This window comes from Triturus cristatus, chromosome 9, assembly GCF_964204655.1.
Source record: "Triturus cristatus chromosome 9, aTriCri1.1, whole genome shotgun sequence".
NCBI lineage: Eukaryota > Metazoa > Chordata > Amphibia > Caudata > Salamandridae > Triturus > Triturus cristatus.
The window spans coordinates 1,242,573,003-1,242,600,282 of record NC_140592.1 but is presented as its reverse complement, the minus strand read 5'-3'; the positions used below and the strand labels follow the sequence as shown (position 1 = coordinate 1,242,600,282).

Below are 27,280 nucleotides of genomic sequence, written 5' to 3'. Positions count from 1 at the left end.
GCTCTGGATCAAATTCTGATGATAGAAATTAAGCCCAAAGCTTAAAAAATGAGTACAGACACAAATTAAGCATTGATTACTATTATTATTATTACAGATATAAAGCAGATGGCTATCCATAAAGGGTTTTGCAGCGCTATGCTCCTCAAGGTAATAAAAGTCATGCTAGCGCTACACATGGAATCAGAAGAACCACGTTTTAAACAGTTTGCGAAAGACCGAGAGATCGCAACACGGGGCCTTATTATGAGTGTGGCGGTGTGGAACTGCTCCGTTCCCACACTGCCAAACCAGTGTAGGAAACACCCGCCAGATCAGGAGATCTCTCCTGGTCTGGAGGGCAGTTCTTTGGCATTTCCAGGTCGGTGGCTATGAAATAGGCACTGCAATGGGGAACCTCAAAGGCGGAGGTACCTGCACGGCATGGACTGCTGCAGTCGATGCCGTGCAGATACGGTTGTGCATGCACATGGGGGACATATGTTGTGCCCCCGTGTGTATCCACATGGCGTGAGGCACTAGGGGGCCCTGTAGGGCCCCCTTTGTTTCCTCACCGCCACATTTTTCAAGGTGGTCACACCGCTATGAAAAGTGTGGAGGTAAAGAATCTTGGAATTTGCTTGGCGGGAGAGCAGCAGTCCCGCCAAGCATTTTGCGGCCTCAGGACCGCTGCTCAACCGCAAGGAACGGTGATTCCCTGGCGGTTGCCGCTGTTGCAGTGGTCCCAGGGCAGCTCGGCCGCCTAGTCGTAATAGGGCAGTCGGGAGACCGCACCGTGAATCTGGAGGTCCATGGACCGTCAGACTCATAATAAGGACCAACATCTCATTGAAGATAAGGATTTCCACAGCTTACGGCCTAGGTACGAGAAACCCCGACCCCTTGCTGGGTCTCCTCTCTCAGGGAACTGCAGCAAGAACAAAGTTGCTGGAACAAAGTGATCGATTTGGCTTGTAGGGCGATACCAAAGATTCGAGATAGTGGGGACCAGTGTCTGACATACATTTATGCAAGTACCACAGTGTTTTTAATTTGAACTCTCCACTCAATTGATAGCCAGTGAAGAAGTCTAGCTGTAGATTTAGGGGCATGCAGTGAAAAAGCCTCGTGGCTGCATTTTTCACTATCTGAAGCTACTTGAGCAAGACCTTAGGGAGGCCTCAGTAATGAATATTGCCATAGTCGAGGCTGGTAATAATCAAGGGCTGAATCACTATTGAGGTGTTTCAACGTGACAGCTGAAACTAAGGTCTAGGCTCTTGTTCTGCTTCATTGGATAGACTTGCAATGCTCTTAGAAGCCTTCAGTTGACTTGTGGGACCAATCTAAGTACTAACCAGGCCCAACCTTGCTTAGCTTCCGAGATTGGACGAGATCGTGCGCATTCAGGGAGGTTTGGCCATACATAAATTTCTTGGCAGTAGGTCCCACAAACAGATGAGATTCTGCTGTAAGAACAATATTCCAATAGACACGTAGGGCCCGATTCACAGAACTAACTTAAGACAAAATCCTAAACTTACTACCATTTTGGTATTCACAGAAGGCACTTACTCATTTTGGTATTCACAGAAGGCACTTACTCATTTCGGTATTCACAGAAGTTAGGAGTCCTAACTTTAGGACTCCTAAATGCCTTCTGTGAATACCGAAAGTCTTAAAATTAGGATTTTTCTCAGTTTAGTAGTAGTATAGTTAGGACTCCTAACTTTAGGACTCCTAAATGCCTTCTGTGAATAACAAAAGTCTTAAAATTTGGATTTTTCTCAATTTAGTAGTCCTAAGTCTAAATTTAGGACTACTAAATTGAGAAAAATCCTAATTTTAAGACTTTCGGTATTCACAGAAGGCATTTAGGAGTCCTAAAGTTAGGAGTCCTAAACTTAGGACTACTAAATTGAGAAAAATCCTAATTTTAAGACTTTCGGTATTCACAGAAGGCATTTAGGAGTCCTAAAGTTAGGAGTCCTAACTATACTACTACTAAACTGAGAAAAATCCTAATTTTAAGACTTTCGGTATTCACAGAAGGCATTTAGGAGTCCTAAAGTTAGGACTCCTAACTTCTGTGAATACCGAAATGAGTAAGTGCCTTCTGTGAATACCAAAATGAGTAAGTGCCTTCTGTGAATACCAAAATGGTAGTAAGTTTAGGATTTTGTCTTAAATTAGTTCTGTGAATCGGGCCCATGGAGATTATTCAACCTGAATGGTAGTGACTACACATTTTATTCCCCAACACATCAAACCTTCACAAGAATTGATTACATCCTTATAGATAAATCCTTAATCACGGGCACACAAAACCCTAAAATTGGGCCCATACTAGTTAGCGACCACGCCTGTATTTCACTTGATCTCTCGATCACATACAAATCCCCACCTCCTAAAGTCTAGCACCTCTACAATGCACTCTTAGAAGACAACCTCTCAAAACTTAAAATCAAGGAAACAATCCAGCAATTCATAGTAGAGAACAGAGTAGAGGACACCTCAGACTCAGTTCGATGGGATGCTCTAAAGACTACTCTCAGGGGTACTTTATTGTCAATAGCCGGTAAGAGAAACAATTCCTTAAAAAAAACGTTTTGAATCCATCGAATCTGAGATCAGATCCCTAAGCGAAGTCATTCAAAATTCCACTGGGTCACAAGACATTCCCAAACTGTGCAAACTACAGTATGAATTCAAACAAATACTAAGCGTCAATGCGCAGAAATGGGCGGAAAAGGCCAATGCGAAAAAATCAATCTCCAGAAACAAGGCTGGGAAAGCACTCCCAAGTTATTTAAAAACTCTAACAACAAAACTATCACCTCTGCCATTAGAAATAACTCGGGTCACACAGCAGCCTACCCTAATGAGATCCTCAACGTCTTCCACAACTTTTACTCCACACATTACACCCCAAACAACAAAAGTAACCCACATAACTGCATATCGTATTTGAACTCATGCTCTCTCCCTTCAGCCTCAGCAGTAGACAGATCCCTAATCAATGCCACGAACACCACTTATGAAATCCAATCAGCGATCATATCCTTTAACCCAAGCAAGGCCCCTGACCCTGACAGGTACACAGTGTCCTTCTACAAAACATTCCCCGCCATCCTTACTGAACCCCTTCTTGCCTTGTTCCAATTGTTTGCCTCTACTGGCCGTGTCTCTGTCTCCACTTCTGAGGCCACAATAGAGGTCATCCCAAAAGAAGGGAAAGATACACTAGAGGTAAAAAACTACAGACCAATATCACTAATTAACACCTACTGTAAAATATATGCCAAAACTCAGGCACAAAGATTGGAGAAAGTAATACAAAAACTCATTGCCCCAGCTCAAATGGGATTTTTGAAAGGCAGGCTAGCTGCCAGCAACATTCACGTCTTCTGCCACGCCCTTGAAAAAGCACGATCATCATCCTCACCCACCATGGTGATGGCAGTCGACGCAGAAAAAGCCTTTGCTATAGTCTCTTGGATCGTCTTATATGAGACACTACGTAAATTCCAACTAGGCGAGTACTTCGTCATGTTGGAGATGGCCATCTAAGCAGCCCCAATGGCGAAAGTCAAGATAAACAGCAGATTATAAAACTCATTCCCCCTAGCCCAAGGCACAAGGGACAAGGCAGGGCTATCCTCTCTCCCCCCTCCTATTCTTATTAGCTATTGAAACAATCTTATGCTGCCTAAAAGCGAATAACAACATTAGAGGCATTCAATTTCAATCGGGCAGACAATTAGTTGCAGCCTACGCTGTCTACATTCTGATCTTCACTGAAGATGCAGAGAAAGCCATACCACACACCATGACCGAAATTAACTACTGAAAAGTATCTCCCTACACCTTCAACTGCTCTAAAACCAACCGCACCACTACAGTTTTGGCCGATTTGGGTCTGAAATGGCAGTCTGAGGCACTCAAATACTTAGGCATGTGGTTGGAGGGTCTCCTGACATAGGGTCCACGACACCACTCCGCACTGTTTGTTGCAGTACCACATGGCAGTGGTGTTGTCCGTGAACACCTGCACTACTCTTCCCCGGACAAAGGGAAGGAGTGCCTGCAGTGCAAGACGAATCGCCCGGAGATCCAGAAGGTTGATGTGAGGCCGGGACTCCACCGGAGACCAGAGGCCTCTGATCTCCGCCTCTCCCATGTGGCCGCCCCATCCCAGAAGGGATGCATCCGTCACCACAGTGTGGTCTGGCTAGGGAAGGGAGAGGGATCTGCCATTGACCCATTACTGGTTTGTGAGCCACCACTGCAGTTGATGAGCAGTGCCCTCCGAGATCTGGACGCAATCGGATAGATTCCCCTGCTGCTGCGCCTCCTGGAACTTCAGGTCCCACTGCAGAGCCCGCATATGCCACCTGGCATGATCAACCAGCAGGATGCAGGAGGCCATGAGGCCCAGCAGCCTCGGGGTCATTCTGACCGAAACCCGGGATAGAGGCTGAAAGATCGGAATCATAGCCCAAATATCCCGGATTCGCTGTTCGGGAGGATAGACCCGAAACCGCGTCGTGTCCAGAACCGCTCCGATGAAGAGGAGCTTCTGAGACGGAATCCGGTGCGACTTCAGCACATTTGTGGAGAACCCCAGCAAATGCAGGAGGTCGGCCATAGTCTGGAGGTGGGTACGACTGCCTGGGGCGAACCCGCCTTCAACAGCCAGTCGTCGCGATAGGGGAAGACTGAAACCCCTGACAGGAGCAGATGAGCTGTGACCACCGCCATCACTTTCATGAACACCGAAGGGGAGCTGGTAAGGCCAAAGGGGATCACGGTAAACTGAAAGTGCTCCTGGCCTATCGTGAACTGTAGGTAACGCCGGTGGGCCGGCAGGATGGGAATGTGAAAATAAGTGTCCTGCAAGTCCAACGCTACCATCCAGTCTTGCGGGTCGAGGGCAGACAAAACCTGAGCGAGCATGAACATCATGAACTTCTCCCTCTGGAGGAAGCGATTGATGTCCTTGAAGTCCAAGATAGAACGCAGGCTCTTGTCCTTCTTGGGAATCAGAAAGTAGTGGGAGTAACAACCACAACCTCCTTCTGGGACAGGAATGCGCTTGATGGCTCCCTTGGCCAAGAGAGCTGTAACTTTCTGCTGGAGAAGGGCCAGATGATCCTCCGACATGCGGTGGTATCACGGTGGCATGGCTGGAGGGGTAGTCTCAAAGGGAAGGGAGTAGCCCATTCGGACTATTTGCAAAACCCACCTGTCCGATGTGATGGTGTGCTATTGAGGGAGGTGATGACGAATCCTGCCCCCACTAGAGTTTGATGGGCCTGAAAGGTCAGACTGGGAGGGTTTGGAGGCTGCTGCAGAGGGAGGGTTGGTGGACTGGTCCGTCCGCTGGCCCCCGGAACCACGTCAGTTGTTTCCACGTCCCCGGCTGCGCGAACGTTGGGTAACTTGCTGCATCCTGTGGCTCTGGGTGGGACGTAGCAGGACACCCCTTCCGTAGCCACAAAAGGGGCGAAAAGCAGACTGCGCTGGATGGGTGGAGAGGCCGAAGGACTTGGCCATAGCCCGTGAGTCCTTGAAGCGCTCCAGGGCATTGTCTGCTTTGTCGCCAAAAAGGCAACGGCCATCAAAGAGCATGTCCATCAAGGTGTTCTGGACATCCCCTAAATAGCCAGTGGACCTCATCCAGGCGTAGTGACGAAGCGCTACCGACGTTGAAATGGTCCTGCCCAGAGAGTAAGCGGTGTCCAGCCCACAAGGGATTGAAAACTTTGCTGCATCCCTCTGGCAGCAACAGCCTGGGAGAGCACTGCCCGAGCCTCCTCCAGACACTGAAGCAGCAGTTGTGCCACCATATCCCACACTGAGAGCGAATAATGGCCCAAGAGTCATGCGGTGTTTACGGACCGCAGTCCTAAGCTGGCGGAAGGGAAAATGTTCTTGCCAAGGTGGTCCAGCTTCTTGGATTCCCTTTGCGGTGGAGCGGTAGGGAAGGTGCTCTTGGAGGTAGAAGCTTGAACTACCAAGCTTTCCAGGGTGGGATGTTGGGAGCTGGGTGGTGGCGTCCAGCAATCATCCTGTCCACGGGAGCCCCCGTGTTGGGCCTGGACCACGTGCCCAAAAGGATGTCTGTGAGGGCCTCATTAAACGGCATCAAGGGCTCCGAAGAGCTCGCAGTCGGTTGAAGCACCTTTGTCAGGAGGTTAGTCCTGACCATCACCGTAGGAAGATCGAGGTTGAGAACCTCCACCGCCCTACGCAACACCACTGCATATGACGCTCCCTCCTCCGTAGTCACGGTAGGAGGAGACAACATGCCATGGTCAGGAGAGGTCAAACAAAGCAAAACCAAAGGGGATGATGGACGGAGTGTTGAACATTGGAAGCACTCACCGCGTTCAACTGATCTGGATTTAATCCATCATCATTCTTTAGCTCATTCTGCCACCCCAGTTCAGACATGCCCAGACGTGGGTCCCTTGCTCACTTTGCCACTGAACTAAAGCTAGCCTGGTTGATGATGGCTGATTAGCCAGAAACCGGTCCTAGGATGCTTTTTTTCAGTCCAGGGAGGACCTGGCTTTGCAGTTCGGGCGGGACTGTTCCCATGAGGCACAGGGTCAAGACTTATTTGCATATGGCTGAGTTCAAACTGGAATGGCATGGTGAGCAAAAAAAACGATGGAATTAGGCCCAGATCTCTGTACTGGGGTGAATGTATGACATTGTTCTGCATTCTGTCCATCAACTGTTGTTTTTACATTTGTCACCCCGAGTGGGACGGGTATGCCCAGACGTGGGTCCTGTGCTCTCCATGCCACTGGAATAAAGCTATACTGGCTGAAGAGGGGTGAAACCCCGAAACCGGTCCTAGGATGCTTTTTTACAGTCCAGGGAGGACCTGGCTTGGCAGTTCGGGCTGGACTGTTCTCATGAGGCACAGGGTCAAGACTGATTTGCATATGGCTGGGTTCAAACTGGAATGGCATGGTCAGCAAAAAAACAATGGATTTAGGCCCTGATCTCTGTACTGGGGTGAATGTAAGACATTGTTCTGCATTCTGTCCATCAACTGTTGTTTTTGCATTTGTCACCCCGAGTGGAACAGGTATGCCCAGACGTGGGTCTCGTGCTCTCCATGCCACTGGAATAAAGCTATCCTGGCTGAAGAGGGGTGAAACCTCGAAACCAGTCCTAGGATGCTTGTTTCCAGTCCAGGGAGGACCTGGCTTGGCAGTTCGGGCTGGACTATTCCCATGAGGCACAGGGTTAAGACTGATTTGCATATGGCTGGGTTCAAACTGGAATGGCATGGTGAGCAAAAAAATAATGGATTTAGGCCCAGATCTCTGTACTGTGGTGAATGTATGACATTGTTCTGCATTCTGTCCACCAACTGTTGATTTTGCAAGGTCAGGAGAGGTGTCAAGACCACTGGCATCCCCCAGTTCCTCTCTCCAGTCCTGCTCAGTGTCTAACTGGTCAGTTAAAGGGTCCTCCCAGTCCTCCTCTTCATCCTCTGGGTGCCATTGTTGTTGAAAAGGGACCCCAGGAGTGAACAGGGGTATAAAAACCCCACCCGGCGCCGGATCCGGCATCGGACGATGCCGGTCCGGCTCTGTGTCCACGTCAGGATAGAGGCCGGGGTTGTCGCCGGCTGGGAAGCCGAGCAGCGCCGAATGTGGTAATGGTGCCATGAGGGGTGGCGCCGGTGGAGGCGTAACGAGGTCAACCGGCGCCGATCCGGATCCAGGCCTAGATCCAAGGGGGGCCTGCAGCACCGGGGCTGGAGCCTGCCGGCAGTGAAGACCTACTGAGTCCGCGGGGCCCAAAGGTGCACCGGCGGGGTCGGCCCGCCCAAAGATGGCATGCATTGCCTCTTAAAATGTACGAAGCTGGGCGGGGGTCCTGGAATGGGAGGGAAATTCGGAGTTGACCCTTTGGGCTCCGCGGAGCCGCAGGAAGGCACCACCCACGTGCCTCGTCGGATCGGCCAACTGACGAGGAGACGTCAATGAGCGTCGATGCTTCTTCGACTCCTTCTTATGCTTCGACTTACCCGACCCCGATGATTTCAAACCGGAATGGTGGTGGCTCCGCGACCAGTCCCTCGACCTCTCTCTCTACCGGGACCTCAAACGGCTCGGAGCCGACTACCAGCATTCAAGCAGCTTTCGGGACCGCTCCCGCAAAGCCTTCAGCGCCATCGACCGACAGTCGGAGCGCGACTTGAGGTTGTGGTCGCGCTCCAGGCAAAAGAGGCACACACGGTGCGGTTCCGTCACCGACATCAGTCAGTAACAGGAACCGCAGGCCTTGAAACCGGGCATTCCTTGTGCACCTGTTCGGAGTCGGAGACTCAAAACAAAAAGTCAACAAAAGTCGAGAAAAAGTTAGTCAAATATTTACTGATGTACCGCTCTTCCCGGATCTGCACTGGCTGGTGTGGAAAAAGAAAGAACTGACGTCAGTGCATGAGGGCGGCGTCTAAGTAGGTGCCCCAACGTCATTCCGGCGACCACGACGCCAACGCCGGATGCGGAGCCAACCGACGCCACCTTCCGACACGCAGAGGTACTGCTGACGAAAAAACTTTCCGGATCCGGTCTGATGCCTGGTGGCAATTCTAAGGTAATGAATCTATAGCTAACGTGTTTCTTTCAGATCCTTAGAAATTTTCTATGCTGAGGGTGAATGGGAATATGAAAACAGGCGTTGAGGAGATTGAGAGAAGCCAGATAATCTCCTTTTTCCATGAGAAGAAGAATCTCCTGAAGAGAGAGCACCCTGAATCATTGTTGTTTGATGAATTTGTTCAGCATTCTGAGGTCCATGACCTACCTTCAGTTTCCATTTTTCTGTTTCATTAGAAAGAATTGAGAATAAAACCCCCGATTTTGTTGTCTTAGGGGTACTTCCTCTATTACCTACTTGAGAAGAAGCAACTGTATCACGTTTTTGAAATCTGGAAGGTATTGAAGCAGAACTTTCCACAGTGGAACATTTGGAGGATGCTGAATGAATTCCAGAGTGTGGCCATGCTGGAAGATGTCTAGAACCCATTTGCGTGAAGAAATTTAGTTCCATTTCAGAAAGGATGTGGAGAAGACGGTATCATGGTGTGGGACTATGGTTGAAGGGGCCTGATGAACTTCATTGCCTCCTATTGGAGTTTTGGGACTTTCCAGTAGATTGTTGCCTCTTGCGTCCTGCCGGTCTCGAGTAAGACTGAGCAGTGCTAGATTGAAAAGACGGTTCGTATGGCTGCTAGGTACTCAGCAGATATGGCTGGTACTGCCATTGAAATTGTGGATGGGATAACAATTGCCCCTGCACTCTACCCTGAAAGGACTGAAAGCGGTGCTACTGGAGACTGCCTAAGACTTTGGCTGTGTCCGTATCTGTCTTTATGGATTAAAGCGTCTCGTCTATGTGCTTGTCATACAAGCACTCTCCATCGAAAGGCCATACTTTGGCTTGGAACTCTGGATGAAAGATGGTTGCCTTTAGCTGCTCCTGCCATCTGGCTAAACGCTGTGGATTAAACGTCCATGGCTAATTCATTGAGCTCTGAAGACACTCTTTCTCCCTCCACTAGAATGTCCTTAGCCTCTTTCTTTTATCTTCCGGGATATACTCCAACGGAGCAGATATGTCTGACCACATCTGCTGGTGATATCTCCCAAGAATGGCCATTGCGAGAGGAGGAGCCTAGCGCGCAACCAAGATGGACGCGTAGGCACAGGGCTCCCGAGACCCTCGCAGCCTCCCACGTCTATCCTGGCTATAATCCTGCTATTTTGAAGGAATATTACGATTGAACCGAAGCTGAGGTGATTCCCGTTTTCGGAACTTAAATCGGACTTTGGGAACGCGACTTATTCTGTACTCCAGAAAGAGGCCTGCCCCGCGGCGCCACCCCGGACTCGGGTTGGCACTGTCCCCGAGCTCCAATCGAACAACAACGGTTCCAGAGTCTTGGGCGGGCCCGTCCCCCCCTGGTTTCACTTTCGTTTTTTTTTTTTTTTTTTATTTTTTTTTAAAAACCTTTATTTTCAAAAGTCTGGACACAGCTATTCAGCCGACAACCCGGAGGTTCGGCAGCTTCGGTAAAGAGGAACAGAGACGCGTCCACAGTACAGTGAAGGAGGAGTACAAAGATTCCATTTTTTAAATAAACACAAAACACACAACAACCCCCAGCAAGGCAAGAACACTGAATGCCCATGGTGATAGCCCCCCAGGGGAGGCAGGACCCCAATCATCTACCATTTACAGTATCGTGAAAAGAGGAAGAAGGGGGACAGCAGGGGCCAAAGAAGTCCATTAACCATACTGAGCTGGAAAGAAGGTTAGGAGGAAAGCTGTTCCTCGGGGGGATCCAGATCAGGGGCAAGACAAATTCCCCCCCTGTATTGGTTCCCCCGCCCCCAGATGGCGTGCCACTTCCGAGGGCGGCCTCTAGCGCAATATACCGTCTTCTCCCTTAGCATACTCCAGTCCATATTTTCTTTCCACGCGGTCAATGTGGGGGGGCCCACGGATCCCCACAATCGCGCTATATCTCTCTTAGCGACCATGTTGCCCAGAGTCACCCATTGGGTCTGCGCCGCATTGTGATCAGTGGGCCCCCAGACATTCAGGAGACAACACCGCGCTTCCGGCTGCATAGCAATGCCCGTCACCTCCCCCATCACTGCATGGACTCTCCGCCAGAATTCCGTGATGACACCACATTCCCAAATGATATGCAGGAAAGTACCCACCATACCACATCCCCTCCTGCATAGGCCGTCCTCCGAGAATCCCATGTGAACCAACCTTGGCCCCGTCACGTACACTCGATGCAGTATTTTAAGCTGCACCAGCCTCAGACGCGACGGGATCGCAACCTCCTTAGGAGAGGAAACAGCAGACTGCCAATCCTCGTCATCCAACTCGAGGCCATCCCTAGACCACTGGTCCCTCAACCCCAGAAGCAAATCCGCCCGGACGTTTATCAGTTTCTTATAGATGAGCGAGATCGTGCTCTCTCGGGCATATGACCATCAAGGACCCGGTCCTCCAAAGGAGAGGACTCAGGCACCTTCTCACCCTCTATGAGGACTGATCGGAGGGCGTGACGCACCTGAATATAGCGGAAAAACTCAGATGGCCCCAGTTCATACTCCTTCTGCAACTCTTCAAAGGACTTCACCCTCCCCTTAATCAGGACATCTCCGACCCTGGAGATGCCGATCAAGTCCCATTTGTCAAAGCCTTTTGTGTGCCAAAGCCTACCCAATCTCTCAGATTCAAACAGCGGGGTAGCGAGGGTGAGCCTATCCTTCCAGCCCAGCGAGTCAGTTGCCATCTTCCACACACGCACCGCCACACCAGTGGGCCCCATGAGGGACGAGTCCAGGGACCGCGAATACAACGCCCTGTAATAGTTACCACCACGCAGCAACCACCTGTCCATGGCATACCCAGGGCTGAGGGCCGGGCCATAAAACCCATGATTAATCGCACTCAGCTGGGTGGCCCAATAGTACCGTCGGATGTCTGGAAGCGCAATACCCCCGTCGTACCATGGGAGCGTCAACTTTGCAATAGCTATTTGCGGCCGCCCGTCCCACAGCAAAGCTCGTTGGAGGCCTTCGACCTCCCGAAAGTAGTTGGCCGGTACCGAATCCAAAGTATTCTGCAGCGCGTAGAGGAACCGGGGAAGAGACATCATTTTGAACAGGGCCGCACGCCCAACGAGGGAGAGCGGCAGCCTCCACCAACCCTCCACATCCAGCCTCAAGCGCGCTAGGGGGGGGAGCAGGTTCCTCTCATATCGCACGGCAGAATCCATGGAGATAAAGATCCCCAAATACACGAAGCCCTGCTGAGCAACCTGGATCGAACAAGTTCGAGGGATCGGTGGAACCTCGCCACTAAGAACATATAAATACGATTTACTCCAGTTGATAACAAGACCCGAGTTCCTACCGAAAGATGTGAGTACGTCACAGACCACTATAAGTGATTTTTTGGGTGAGGCAAGATACAACAGGATGTCATCAGCATAGAGCGATATACGGTCCTCGTGCTCCGGCGACCATCTAAGTCCCCGTATATCCGGGTGCCAGCGTATCCACGCAGCCAGCGGCTCAAGGGCGAGGGCGAACAGCAATGGCGACAGGGGACAACCTTGCCGAGTACCCCTCCCAAGCTGAAACGGAGTCGACGCCCGGCCATTTACCACCACACTCGTAAGTGGGCCCTCATACAGCAACTTCACCCAGCTCACAAAACCGTGGCTAAAGCCGAACTTGGTCAACACGGCCCACAAATATGCCCATTCCACCGTGTCAAAGGCCATCGTGGCATCGAGAGACGCCACAATAGCTGGTTCACGCAGCGTGCCCGCCCTGGCGATTACACCATGTAGGCGCCGAAGATTTAACGCTGTGTTACGGTGCGGGATGAATCCGGATTGATCCGGATGGACCAAGTCACCGAGTACCCTGATCAAACGGGCCGCCAGGATTTTAGCCAGAATTTTCGGCTCTGCGTTAAGGAGTGAGATAGGCCTATATGAGGCGCACTTATCTCGGGGTTTGCCCTCTTTGTGTATAACCACAATCGTCGCCAGTCGCTGATCCAACGGGAGGGCCCCACTCCCCCGCGCCTCCACGAACATGGCGCGCAGGTGAGGGGCAACCCTATCCGGAAATAGCTTGTACAGGTCGACCGGCAAGCCGTTCGGACCCGAGGCCTTGCCCGAGTTCAACGCGCGGATAGCCCCCGCCACCTCATCGACCGTTATGTCACCATCTAGATCGTCCCTATCTATATCAGAGAGACAGGGCAATGCAATATCACGCAGGAGGTCATGCGAGTCCTCGGGCGGCCTGTCCGACACTGAGGCATAAACCATACGGAAATAGTCCGAGAAACACTGCACAATCCTCTCAGGTTCCACAATCACCTCTCCCCCCTCTCCCGTCAACTCCGGCACTACTCTATTGACCCGTTCTTTTTTGTCCAGCCAAGCCAGGAGTTTCCCGGCCTTGTCACCAACATCATACAGACGGCCCTGCTGTTCCCTACCGAGGGTCTTAGCGGCATTCGTCACCAGGTCCTTATACTCGGATTGCTTCAAGCACAGCTCATGCAGTGAGGCCTCTGTAACCTCCTCCTCCAGCGCTCCCTCCAAAGCCGCGATCTCCTCCTCAACCTGCAAAACCTCGCCATCTCTCCGCCGCTTGGCAGCCACTACAAGGGAGAGGGCTTCCCCTCGCAACACGGTCTTAAATGCTTCCCACAGCGACACTGCCGAGTCCACGGATCCCTGATTGTCCTTGAAAAAATTATCTACTGTCTTTACCAGCGCGCTGCGCATCTTGGGGTCTCGGAAATACCAAGGGTTGATAGGGGCCACCCTTCCCCCTCCCTCTCGACCCAGATCCAGCCTGACCCACACCGGCGAATGGTCAGATATACCACGCGCCATGTGCCTGGCCTCAGACACCAATGAGGCATGCGCAGCCAGAGTGAGTAGGTAGTCAATCCTAGAAAGGCTACCATGCGCCCCGGAGTGGAAAGTGTATTGGCTCTGTGTGGGGTGCCGGAGCCTCCAGCAGTCTATCAGGCCAAGCGTATCTAGAAAGTCTGGAAGCCACTTCTGAGCCCCCCCCCGTGTCTCTGGGCGGGTATCTATCCAGCAGGCCGGAGCCGACAGCGTTGAAATCACCTCCCACTACAAGCATACCCCCCGGGAGATCCAGCAGGGCCCTACCCAGATCTGTGAAAGTGGAGGCCTGCAGGGCCGGCGGGACATAAACCGAAACTAAAACCAAAGTTCTTCCTTCCCACCGCCCCGCCACCGCCACAAACCTCCCCCTATCATCAACAATGGTGGAGTCCACCTCAAATGGTAGCGAGGCTCTGACTAGGATGCCCACACCCCTGGACCCAGAGGAGAATCCCGAATGAGCTATGAATTTATAACCCTTCCTATTCAGGGCATAGCACCTATTACCTATAAGATGAGTCTCCTGCAGCAGGGCGACATCCGGCAATGACCGTTTCAAGAATTGCAAAACAATCCCACGCTTAATGCGATCCCCCAAACCATTCACATTCCAGCTTATAACACTTAAACCCCTACCCCCCATCCCCAAACGTAAAGAGGCCCACCCCACACCCGAAGAGCCCCCATGGAACAGTCCTGGAAATAATCACTATGCCTTGCTGGAACAAACCCCCCAACAACAACCCCAAAATCCCAGAAACCCCCCCCACCCTGCACCCCTGCTGCAGCTTACAAAGCCCCCCCAACTTGCAGTGTGCCTGTCGCCCTACCAAACCCAAAATCTACAAAAAGTACCCTAAGGGAGGAAAGAGCTCCCCTCGTCCTCCCACAACCTCCGTGTTTACTGCAAGTCATTATCTAAAGTCAGTCCGAGTCAGTCCGGTTCCGAATACATCAACCTTGTTCGTCCCGGCCACTGTCCCCGTCTACGGCAGTGTCCTCTTCCGTGCGTCGTCGAGGCAGAGCGTCCAGCCATTCATCCGCCATGGCAGGTGACTCAAAGAAGAATGTTCGGTCTTCAAACACCACACGTAGTCTGGCAGGGAAGAGCATGGCGTATTTCAGATCCCTCTCCCGAAGCCTCCTCTTCACCCCCAGGAAGCCCTGCCGCTGCCTCTGTACCTGCTGGGTGAAGTCAGGATAGAAATTCACCGACGCGTTCTGGAAGGGGACCGGGCCCGTTACCCTCGAGGCCTGCAGGATAGCGTCCCGGTCTCGAAAATGAAAGAGCCGGGCGACGATCGGCCTCGGTGTGGCTCCCACCTTGGGCCGCCCACCAGGCACTCTATGGGCCCGCTCAAATGCGAAGAACTTCCCTAGACCCTTAGGCTGCAGATGATTGAGCACCAAGTCCTCCACGAGCAGGTCCACTGAAATCTCGTCCGAGGACTCCGGGACCCCGATAATGCGCACGTTGTTGCGCCTGGCCCGGCTTTCGAAGTCCTCGAGCCGACGGGCTGCGAGATCATGCTCGGTCCGCAACTTACGGACCTCGGTCTGCAGGTCCGAGACATCATCGGCGAGGCCCGTGGTCTTGATGTCCAGGGATTTGACCCGTTCATTTGTTTTGCCCAAATCCGCGCGGATCAGATTAACATCCACCAAGATGGTATCCACTTTGTGCGCCAGGGCATCAAACTGTCTCCCAATCGAAGTCTGCAGCCCGTCAAGTGCACCCATGACATCCTGCAGTGAGAGCTCCGGGGCCAAGGGTGAAGCAGTCTTCTGTGTATCCGGGGACTGGCTCGGTGCACCCGGTGACCCCTTCTGCTGGGCATAGCGGTCCATGTTATTGGCTTGAGTGTAGGCTCCCCGCCTGGTGGCCTTGGGCTTCGGCCGAATACCTCTGCTTTGCCCGACATGGTGGGCTCGAGCAGGTCGGGTCAAACAGGACTGCCCTCTCTCAGCGAGAGAGAGCAGGAGTGCTCCGTCTTACGATGGGTCGCCAATGTGGCATGCAGAGCGTCCAAATGATAATAAAGCAGACGCGAGCACTCCCTGGGCTGAGCAGACAAAGGGCGAGAAAGTGAAAGTGAAAGGATAGGGACCTCCGTCCGGCAGTTCACACCTCGCCTGGCCGCTGTTGTTCAATTAGAGGTCGGGCATCCTGCCAACTCGAGCCCCTGGCATCCCTCGGAGATGGGCCTCAATCTTCCGCCATGCATAACTCCGGTTCCCGGTGGGCGATTCGACCTCGGGTGGCATCGATCGCCTCCCTGACAAGTCATCTACACGATGCCATGCATACGAACAGGATTATATACAGGATAGACGACGGAGGGCACGAGGGTCTCGGGAGCTCAAAGCTCACGCGGCCATCTTGGTCAAGCGCTAGGCTCCTCCCCACTTTCGTTTTTGACTTTCCTCTACGAGTCTGGTGGCGGGCGCTCGCGGACGCACCACGTTTGGACCGCTCTGTGGCTGTCGAGTGGCATTGACAAAGGGGGCTGTCCATCACTCAGGTGGACTCCCCAGGGTGATCGCTACGCCTAACAGGTATACTGGATCTGCTCTCCCTGCTGTGTAATGGCGGCCCGGCTGGACGGTGACAAGCAAAAGTCTAGAGCTACCTGGAGGGGGGGCTACGTGCAAACGAACAACATGGACCGCTATGCCCAGCAGAAGGGATCTCCCGGTTCGAGTAGGCTTTCGGATGCGGCCAAGGAGGGCCCGTCACTCTCGACGGAATTGACACTGCAGGATGTCATGGGTGCCATCGACGCCATGAAGGCTTCGGTCGGCCAGCAATTCGACTCGCTGGCCCACAAGCTGGACACCGTGTTGATCGATGTCAACTTACTTAGGGCAGACCTGTCGAAAACCAGTGAAAAGGTCAAATCACTCGATCTCACGACATCGGGCCTCAAGACGGATGTCTCTGAACTGCAGACGGAGATCCGCAGTTTGCGGGCCCTCAGCGACCTCTCTGTTAAGAGACTGGAGGATTTTGAAAGCAGGGCCCAGCGGAATAACGTGCGCATCATCGGTGTGCCGGAGAAGTCGGAGGATGGGCCGGTCGATCTCTTTGTGGAAGATCTGATCCTGAACAAACTAGCGCCGAAAGTCCTCAGCAAATTCTTTACGGTGGAGTGGGCACACAGAGTTCCGGGGGGCCGGCCGAGGCCTGGGGCCCCACCGCGACCCATCATTGCCAGGATCTTCAACTTCAGGGACCGTGACGCAATCCTGCAGGCCTCCCGTGTGAATGGCCCGACGAAGTATGAAAGTGTGGACATCAGTTTCTATCCTGATTTTACACAATCGGTGCAAAAACAGCAAATGGGATTTATGGCTGTCAAGCGGCGGCTGAGGGACATGGGCTTGAAGTACTCTATGCTTTTCCCGGCCAAGCTACGTATTGAACTGGAGGAACGGACTTATTTTTTCGACCGGCCCGAGGCGGTTGAGGACTGGCTTGACACCTTGCACAGTCGGCGTGGCGGGGAGGAACGAGCCGAGGATGAGGGTGGTGGATCAGCGGATCAAGTGTGAATGAATGACTGGTGGTTCCTAGACAATTTTGTGTTCACCTCCGACTTGGGTTTGATGTATTGTTTTTTCTTCTTTAGGATTGTATCACCCTTCCTTCATCATTGGGAGGTTGCGGGGTATCTGGTGAGATTCTTCCTCCTCGGGGGGTTTTCTTTCTTTCCGTAGAGTAGGTTCATGTTGGGGCGACAGGCACACTGCGAGTTGGGGTGGCTTAATAGTCTTGTGCAGGGGTGCAGGGTGGGGGGGTGTGTAACGGGAGTTGGGGGGGTGGCGGTAGGGGAGTTGTTTTTGTGTGGCGTTTGTTTTGTACCAGGCAACCAGTGTGCTGTTTTTTGCTCTCAACGTGGGTGGGGTGACCGTAGTGGTGGAAATGGGGGGTAGGGGATTGCGCATTTTAACATGGAATGTCAATGGTTTGGGGGACCAATTGAAGCGAGGGGTGGTGCTACAATATCTGAAACGTCTCTCTCCTGATGTAGTTCTGTTGCAGGAGACGCATTTGGTGGGACACTCATGCCATGCTATGAATAGAAGGGGCTACCGTTTGGTGGCCCACTCTGGTTTTACTACAGGCTCCAGAGGGGTGGGCATTTTGGTTCGATCCTCTCTCCCGCTGGAAATTGATGAGGTGATGCACGATGACCGGGGGCGTTACGTGGTGTTGGTTGGCCGGTGGGAAGGACAGACTTTGTGTTTGGTTTCAGTTTATGTCCCCCCTGGGTTGCAAACCACCACCTTTGCGGACTTGGGAGGGTTGCTGCTTGGGCTCCCGGAGGGCCTCCTGCTGGTAGGTGGCGACTTCAATTCTGTGGTATCGAGTAGAGAGGATCGGCACCCTCCCAGAGACCTCCTCGGGGTGCACTCTTGGCTGGGTGGCTTTATCGATACTATGGGGCTTGTGGACTGTTGGAGATCGATGCATCCGGGGCTCGCCCAATTTACATTTCACTCTGGCGCCCACGGCTCCTTATCTAGATTGGACTATGTGCTGATGCCGGCCGCCCAAGCTCAAATGATCGGGGAGGTCAGACATCTGGCTCGTGGCATCTCTGATCATTCCCCGGTCCTGCTACATTTAGATGTAGTCTTGGGGGCGGGGGGGTGGGTGGCACCGATTAATCCCTGGTATTTGCATGACCCCACAACTCGTGCCCTTTTGGTTAAGTCTCTTGACCGTTATTTTGTAGAAAATCAGGGTTCAGTCTCATCGGCCGTAACATTGTGGGAGGCTTTCAAGGTGGTCATCCGTGGGCAGGCCCTATCCTTGATCTCCCTTGCTAAGAGACGTAAGACTGAGGAAGTGGTATGCCTGGAGTCTGAAATAACTGACATGGAAGAGGATCTCGGGCGGGGGGTCACACGGGATAAACTCCATGCCCTTTGCCTTAAACAATCGGATTATAGGGCGTTGGTTACGGATGCGGCCAAGCTCGCTAATCGGGTACAACAGGGGCGCTTGTATGATGTTGGTGACAAGGCTGGAAAGTTGATTGCATGGCTGGAGAGGAGAGAGCGAGCGAGTCGTGTGGTCCCGGTGATTGTGCGTGCTGATGGCGTGAGTGTTACGGATCCGGGGGAGATTGTGAGCTGTTTTGCGGACCATTTGTGTGACGTCTACTCTCCGGTCTCGGAGAGGCCAGAAGACGGCTCTCGTCAACTGCTACGAGATATTGCATTGCCGTGCCTCTCTGTCGATGATAAAGAATTGCTGGATGCGGCGTTGACGAACGATGAGATAGCATCGGCGATTCGCTCGGTCCGTTCAGGAAAGGCTCTCGGCCCTAACGGCCTTCCGATCGAGCTTTACAAGCTTCGTCCAGATAGGCTGGCACCTTATCTCCGCGAGATGTTTATTGCATCCCGAGAGGCCGGCTCCCTTCCGCGTGATCAACGTCTAGCGACTATTGTGGTTATCCATAAAGAGGGCAAGCCGCGTGACTGCTGTGCGTCTTATAGGCCTATCTCACTCCTAAACGCTGAACCTAAGATTCTCGCTAAAGTGCTCGCTAATCGTTTGATTAAAGTCATTGGTGACCTGGTACATCCGGACCAGTCTGGTTTTATTCCGCACCGCAACACCGCGCTGAACCTGCGGCGCCTCCACGGAGTCCTCGCGAGAGTTGATTCTATTCAGGAGCCCGCCATTTTGGCGTCCTTAGACGCCACGATGGCGTTCGACACGTTGGAGTGGTCGTATCTCTGGGCGGCGCTGGCTAAGTTTGGTTTTGGACCTGGATTCATTGGATGGGTGAAGTTGTTATACGTGGAACCGCTGGCGCAGGTGGTGGTGAATGGTAGAGTCTCTACCCCCTTTTTGCTTGGGAGGGGCACGCGGCAGGGTTGCCCCCTGTCCCCGCTTCTTTTTGCTCTCGCGTTGGAGCCCCTGGCGGCGTGGCTCTGGTGGGAACCCTCCATGATGGGTATTCGGTGGACACCGACGTTTGAGGATCCCGTGTCACTCTACGCAGATGATATTTTGCTCTATCTCACCTCCCCGCGGAAATCGTTGATAGTGTTATTTGATGTATTAAACTCCTTCGGTCGCAATTCAGGGCTTGTCATTAATTGGGTGAAATCCTGTGTTTATGTGCTGGTTGGCGACCCCCCTCTTCTCCCTCGTGGCTGTCCGATTCAGATTTCACATTCTGGATTTAAATACCTAGGTATCCACGTGTCCCTGGATCCGGCGGTCCGTTATGCTCTGAATCTGCTGCCCCCGCTCCAGCGGCTGTGGGCCGATGTTGCTCGTTGGCGGAAGCTCCCGCTATCGCCGCTTGGCCGGGCAGCCTTATACAAAATGATGTCTCTTCCACGCTTTTTGTATGCATTGCAGAATACGCTGGACGTGGTGCCCGCCCGATATTTTAGTGAGGTAGAGAGCCTACAGAGGCGACTAGTTTGGGATGGAAGACAGCGAATTGCTCTCGCTAAACTGACCCTTCCATGGTATGACGGTGGCATAGCTCTCCCTGATATTAAAAGGTATTATTGGGCATCCCAGTTGGTGGCGGTGAACCATGGGACATATGGCCCGGCGGTGAACCCAGCGTACGAGATGGATAAGCTACTGTTGCCGGGCAGGGATTTCAATAGGGCGCTTTATTCTACGAAGGGAGGCGCTAAATTGACAGGTCCTACGAAAAATGCAGTGCGTGCCTGACACTGCGCCACCGCGGCTATGGGATGGACGGGCCGTCTGTCTCGTGCGACTCCACTGTATGCGTCTGATGCGTTGGGTGGTTTATGGCGTACTAAGGGATTTGAGAAGTGGGATTTGATTGGAATTAGTCGTGTGGGGGATCTCTGGACGAAGGGCGCTTTTAAAACGTTGGAAGCTCTTCAGACAGAATTTAAGCTGAGCGATAGGGAGTTCTTTCGCCATGCGCAGATGCGCCATGCGCTACTTTCCGCTTTCCCGAATCCTGCAGATATCCCTGAAGCCTCCCCGTTGGAAGATCGTTTACTTGATGGCTACCTGCCAGATAGTACTATTTCCCTGATCTACAAAAAACTGATCAATACTCGAGCGGACCTCCTCACACACTTGCCAGAGGTCTGGGTCGCCGACGGCCTAGAATTGGATGATGAGGACTGGGTCGCGGCCATGGCCTCACCGAGGGAGGTTGCCATACCGGCTCGCCTTCGATTTGTGCAGTTAAAGATATTGCATAGGGTCTATGTCACCGGTCCCCGCTTGCTTCACATGGATTACATAAGTGATGGTTTATGTCGGCGTGGTTGTGGCCTGCTTGGTACTTTTCTTCATATTCTGTGGGAGTGTCCGAAGGTGCTACGCTTCTGGACTGGTGTGCATGCAGTGATGGAGGAGGTTACGGGTGTGGCTCTGCTCCCTGAGGCTCGGCGATGTGTGTTGAATGTGTGGGAACCGACTGACTGCGATGTGGCGCAAGAACGCTGGGTGACTTTGGGCAACATGATCGCTAAAAGAGACATTGCACAGCTCTGGGGTTCCGGTAGGCCCCCCACAGTTACGAAGTGGAAAGAGAATATGGATTGGTGCATGTTCCGAGAGAAGACGGTTTACTTGGCCAGAGGCAAACCTAAGAAATGGAGTAAGATGTGGGGTCCCTGGAATTCCTACCGTGGGGATATATGCACCCCCCCCTTGGTGGTCACACCAGACGTAACGATATCCCCTTGACTTTGATGTTCCTGGTCTTTTTCTCCTTTCGCTTTGTAGGATTGATGACCGATCTTTTCCCTGCCCCCCCCCCCCCCCCTGCCCTTCTTAACGCGAGTAACTGTGTATTGGGCTGCATTGTCACTGTTGTCCCCCGCTCATGAGAGAGCAAGTCCCTGCTAATGGAGTTCTTCTGCCTGGTCTAAGTTTCCTTTTGTTGTTTTTATTTATAAAACAGTTAATAAGAAACCTTTCTGTAGTGCTGGGTTCAGTTGTGGGCGGCTGCAGCCGTTACGCGTGCGGTTCGCTCCTGCTCTCATGATTGCTGTATTATTGTTTTCTACGTTAGCGGCCGGCCCAGGCGGTTGTAGGCCCATGACTGTGAATATTTGATGTGTAAATAAAGGTTTTAAAAAAAGAAAAAAAAAAAAAAAAGAATGGCCATTGCAAAGGAACGTCGAATGGAGATGGCTGCCAATGCCGAGAACCTCTTTCAAATATTGTCTATACGGCGCCCTTCCTTGCCCAGTAGGACTGTACAGGCAGATGCTGGATCATTTACTCTCCTCTGCGATGCTTGCATGAGGATGGAGTCCGGCCTCGGGTGACCAATGAGGCATGCAGACGAGTCGTCTGGGACTTGTATTTTTTATCCAACTTTGGAATGACAGCTGGAATAAAGACAGGTGTTTTCATTCGCTTCAGTCCTTCTTGACATTGAAAGTCAACTATAGGGCTTGACCTTACTGCACGTTGAGTGCCTGTTTTAAAATCATATAGAAAACATTCAGTCTGTTTAGATAGCATTGGCAAGTCAAAATGCTTGGAAGCACGCTCCTGGAGATCATGAAACCCCCCCCCAATATCTGCAGGAGGGGTATCCGCAGCAGGAGGGATGGGAGATGGTGGCATAGGGGCTAAGTAGTCGTCCCATTCATCATGGGTGTCTATGTTCATTTGTATCTCTCCTTCCTCTGTCTGAGCATCATGATTATCCTCTGTAATGACTATAGAAGGAGGGATGGTCTTTTCTAAGGTGGAGTTGGGAGTTCTTTGCCCCAGAAGAATAGTGGGAATATCTTGAGGAGGTAAAGGCCTCTGAGGAGCATTTGCGTCCAGAAAATGCCTGTAATAGTGGTCAATCATATGACGGAGATCAGATACCAGAGACACTGGAACGTTCATTGACGGTTCCCTAAAATGTTAACACTCATACGGGTGACGTTCCTGGAAGTTATCCGGCCACTGCATAGCAGACGTGTCTCCCTCCGCAAAATAAAATTCCAATGTCAGGTAAGAGGGTGAATCATTGTCCTTAATGTCCTCATCATCAGAATCTTGGCACTTTACCCTTAAATGTGATGGACTGGATGCGGGGCCAAACATACTTTCATCCGCTGACTCTTGGAAGTCCAAAAGGCGAGCAGGAAGGAAAGGGGATATCTTGGAGAAATCCTGAATCTGTCTGGGTTGAAGAAGATAGTTTTTTCCTTCCATCGTGATGATGGTGCAACAGCCAATGCGATCATCTGCGACACAGCTGACGGTACGTGGATGGCTTTCATCTGCATGGTCATCGTTGGAGTCGTCGACAGACCGGTGTTCAACTGTGAAATTCTCGTCGATGGTGAAGGCCTTGTCTACGACGACATCATTAAGGTTGTCAATGCTCCTGGTTACGTTGCTGCCGTCGATGTCTTGACCATCGTCCTCATAGTCGTCGCCGACAAAGTTGTTGACGGAACCTCAGAATTTCTTGAGGAGAGTGGAATCTTCGACAAAGAGGCAGTCGACGGTAAAGAAGACTTGTCTTTGAGAGGAGTCAGAAAAGCAGAAGCTGGAGCTGAGGAAGGCTTTGAAACCTCTGTCTGAGGTTTCTTGTGGCTACAGATTGTTTCTAGGACTTGGATCTCTTTGAGTCCCCATGGTGGGAGGATGGACTGCCCTCCTTTCTCTTCCTTGAGTAAGAATGGGCCTTTTCCTCAGGTTCCGAGTTTTAGACTGAAGCAGCCTTCCTGTTCTGAAGCCAGAATAGCAGCATACCCTCCCTGTCTTTTAGGGTTTTAGCTGAAACAATGCGGCAATATTTGCATTCCCTAGGTTTCTGGTCAGGCACTGTTTGTTGGGGTCTTCAGAGAATAGTCTACACTTCCCACAGGTCTTACAGGGCCCAAACAGCCCTTTTTTAGGCTCTGTCATCTCAACAATAAGGAAGGGCAAAAGTATATAATCCAAAATACCTGGAGAATAACAGAAGCTGAGACTGGTAGTGAAAAGTTGAAGATGAAACACTGTAATTGAGTAGAGCTCAGGGAAACTCCCTATCACACAACGTGCGGTAAGAAATCTGAGTTATGGTGGCTCGGTAGGGGAAGGGAACTCTGATGTTTCTACTGTGATTGGCTGAAATATGGATGTTATAAAATTAGGCTAAAAGGATACTTAAGTGAGTTTTCTGTTCTCTGGAGGTCTATAGTGATGTTTTATTACTGCTATTTCTCCTGTTACCGTGGGACTCCCACCATGGCGACAGGGAAGATTCAAGAATGTGAATCTATAAAAGATACAATACTGGAGAACCAACTTATCATTTATATCAACTCGAATAATCTATTCCATCCCACGCATTTGGGATTTAGAGCCTCTTACTCTATGGAGTCAGCCCTACTTCTTGCAACTGAAACCTTGAGAAGGTGTGCTAATGAAGGACAAACAGCCGCTTTGGTGTTACTTGAACTAAGCGCAGCTTTTGACACCGTATCGTATAACCTATAACCTACTTCTTCATAGGTTAAGTCGATGCAGGGTTAGGGGTACAGCTTTACGCTCTTGGGAGGACTAATAAATGCTCGATCTCTACCCCAGCACTCTCAGAACACTCATGATCTAATCCTAGATTGGAACCTTGATATTCTGTTTGTTAAAGAAACATGGCCGGGAGTGGTGGGGCCCAGATATTGCGCAGGCTCTTGCTCAGGGGTACTCCAGTCCATACACAGACAAGATAGGTCTGATTCACAAGGAAGTGGGCTTGGAATTCTCTACCACAATACGCTTCAATGCTCTACCTTTCGAGATCACGGATAAAAAGGGGCAGAAATCTTTGTCTTCATATCGATGGGTCCACTTCTTTTCCTGGAGCCCAGGTCTATTGTCCACCAGGCCCTAATACCCAATTCCTGGACACTCTGGTTGATGTCCTTGGCCCACTAATCTTCAGGTACTCCAAGTTTACCCTTCTTGGGGTCCTTAACATACACCTAGAATGCAAGAACGAATCAGGAGTTACACATTTTTTAGACACCCTTTGACACCCTAGGTGTAGAACAGCAGGTATTCTCTCCCACTAAAAAATGCCAGACACACCCTGAATGGAATATGCTCTAATTACTGCTCCCTAAAAATCAATGCCCCACTACCTATGTTTGGACGGATAACTGGTTTATCCCATTTGAAATAAAACACAAGTCTACCAACATTATACTGAGATGTACCGGTGGCAGTCCTAAAACGGGACGGAAATGGAGTAAAATGTTAGCCAACCCTGACCTTAATAATAAAGCTCTAGACCTTAGACCCAGTTTAACAGGAGATCCAAAAAGGGATTCTCAACATTTTACTTTCTGGATGTCCCTTCTTTCCAATGCTCTGGCTCCCCCAGTCAATTTAAAAAAGGAAAAATCCCATCACTAAAACCTCATCTTCATGGTTCACTCAAAAATTGATAGACCTACATCTTTAATGTAGGCAGCTTGAGCGCCGATGGCGAGGAAACTTTAAATCAGAAGATCTCTCCCAGTTCAAACTAGCTTTAAAGCCTATCATCGTCAAAACAGACTAGAAAAGAAAACATATCACTCCAAAGTACTCGCCTCAGCTGAGTCTGATGAAATCTTCCACGCATCCTATATCACTCGAACAAGATATTCCTCTCTCACAGACACTCGGCAATCAAATAGCTGATGTTTTAAAACAGAAAATTCAAACCATTCACACTGATCTTAAGGGGATACCTTCCCCTAAAACAAATTTAGCACCTGATTTCCAGAATAAGGCGCACTATTTACACTCATTTCAAATGATTGACATGGAACAATCACGCCAAGCTATCCTCTCCGGCAAATCAGGATCCCCATTGGATCCCTGCCCCCAAAGTTGCTCCACGCCATCATTGACACTCTGAACCCATTCATCAACAGTATAATTAATTTATCACTTTCACTAGCAGAAGTAGCCCCTGACTGGAAAATCACAGCAGTTAAGCCCCTCCATAAAAAGCAACTATTGGACCCCACCACTCTATCTAACCTCCGGCCTATCTCACTACTACCCTGTCTCAGTAAAATCACTGAAAAAATAGTCAACAGTCAACTTATGACTTTCTTGGAAACCACTTACGCGCTATTTTTGACTCAATCAGGTTTTAGGTCATTACACTCCACAGAATCAGCACTTTTACATACCTCGGGGAGCCTTAAATTTGCCCTGGATGAATGAAAAAATGCAGTACTGATTTTGTTAGATTTATCAGCTGCGTTTGATACCTTCTCTCGTGCGATCTTGTTACATTGCCTCAATGCGTGCTGTATTTCCCATTTGGCTCTGGCCTGGTTCAAATCATTCCTGACAGGCCGTCATCAAGTAACCACGCTTGGTCACTACCAGTCAGCCATGAAACCGCTACGTATAGGTGTCCCGCAGGGCTCTATATAAAGCCTAGTGCTGTTTAACATCTACATGGCTCCCCTCATAGAACTGATATCATCATTTAATATTGAAACTACGTCATATGCTGATGATACTCAGCTGATTCTAGCATTAGCCAAACACTCTGTTGATGTTGAAGAAAACCTCTAACATTGTCTCACAGAGGTCATAAACTGGATGAAGCAGAACCATTTGAAGTGTAATTCAGAAAAGACAGACATCATGCTTCTAAGCCAATCCTTCAACCCCAGTCACTGGTGGCCGTCTAATACCCTCCTCCACCCAACACTGTGGAGGTAGTAAACAATCTTGGGGTAAAATTCGACTCAACTCTACCTTTCCGTCCACAAGCACCATCAGTGGTTGGGAAGTGTTCCCAGATGATTAAATCCCTGAAAGAGTTTGTTCCTCTGAACCTACGGAAAGGACCTTCTGCAAGGGACTAAAAATGTGGCTGTTTCGCCCTTAAAATAGGGAATATCTAGTTGTCTTCCTTTAGTGCTCCTGCTCCTCCTAGCTTAGGCACAGTTCTTCTTTCCTACTTCATAGGAGATTAGAATCCTAGCACGGGGACACACCGTTGGGTATAACCAGGCGCTTTACAAATGGTAAATAAATAAATGCTAGCCCTTGGCACTAAAACAATCCTACTGGATTGGAAATCAACCACAGAAACTCCCTACAAGAGGTGGTGGAACATTTTATGTGCTTCTAGATGTGCAAACAATATCATGTACAAAAAAGCACACAACACCTTTGGCCCACGGGGCTTATGGGACTGACTTGACCTTTACCTCCAAAGAGTGGACCCGCCATAGTGTTCACATATCCCAAAATCCCACAAACACGCATCCTAGGCCTTGCAGACCTGCGGCCACCAAAACCCCTATAGTTCTGACTACAATTCAGGTGACAAAAGCCCGCCTCCCCCTTCCTTCCCCCACTCTCGCCCCGCTTTCTTCTCCCTCTCTGCTCCAACTCTTCTTCTCTTGCACACTTTGACAATTCATCCTACACCTCATTAGTGTATGCCAGTTTCCACTCAGCCCTTGCATTCAGGCCACTTATTCTTGTTGCTACTCCAAGTTCTACCTGTAGTAGGCCTACAGCCACCACCGATATTATTATAAACGACCTGTAAATCTACATCTTATGTAATGTGATTCTACAGTGAACTAATGCAGCGTACAGTGTAACTAATTAATGTAAGGAACTGTAATGTATTGTCGTCCTACAATGAAATTGTATACTGCTATATATATTACCTTGTAGTGTGCTAGCATATCTCACTATGTATCTGCCCATTGCTTATCTGCTCCTCTCCTATATATACCTTGATAATAAAATGTTTGAACACAAGAAAGTTGGCTTGTGTGACTGGGAGTTTGTCAGGTGCTCCACAG

At 50.7% G+C, this 27,280-nt stretch overlaps 1 protein-coding gene across 1 annotated transcript in view; it reads left to right on the top strand.

Annotated features, from left to right (window-relative positions):
• The window catches only part of LOC146799701 (keratin, type I cytoskeletal 12-like), an 87,162-nt gene that overhangs the window by 34,220 nt on the left and 25,662 nt on the right, over positions 1-27,280 (top strand). The window lies entirely within an intron of this gene.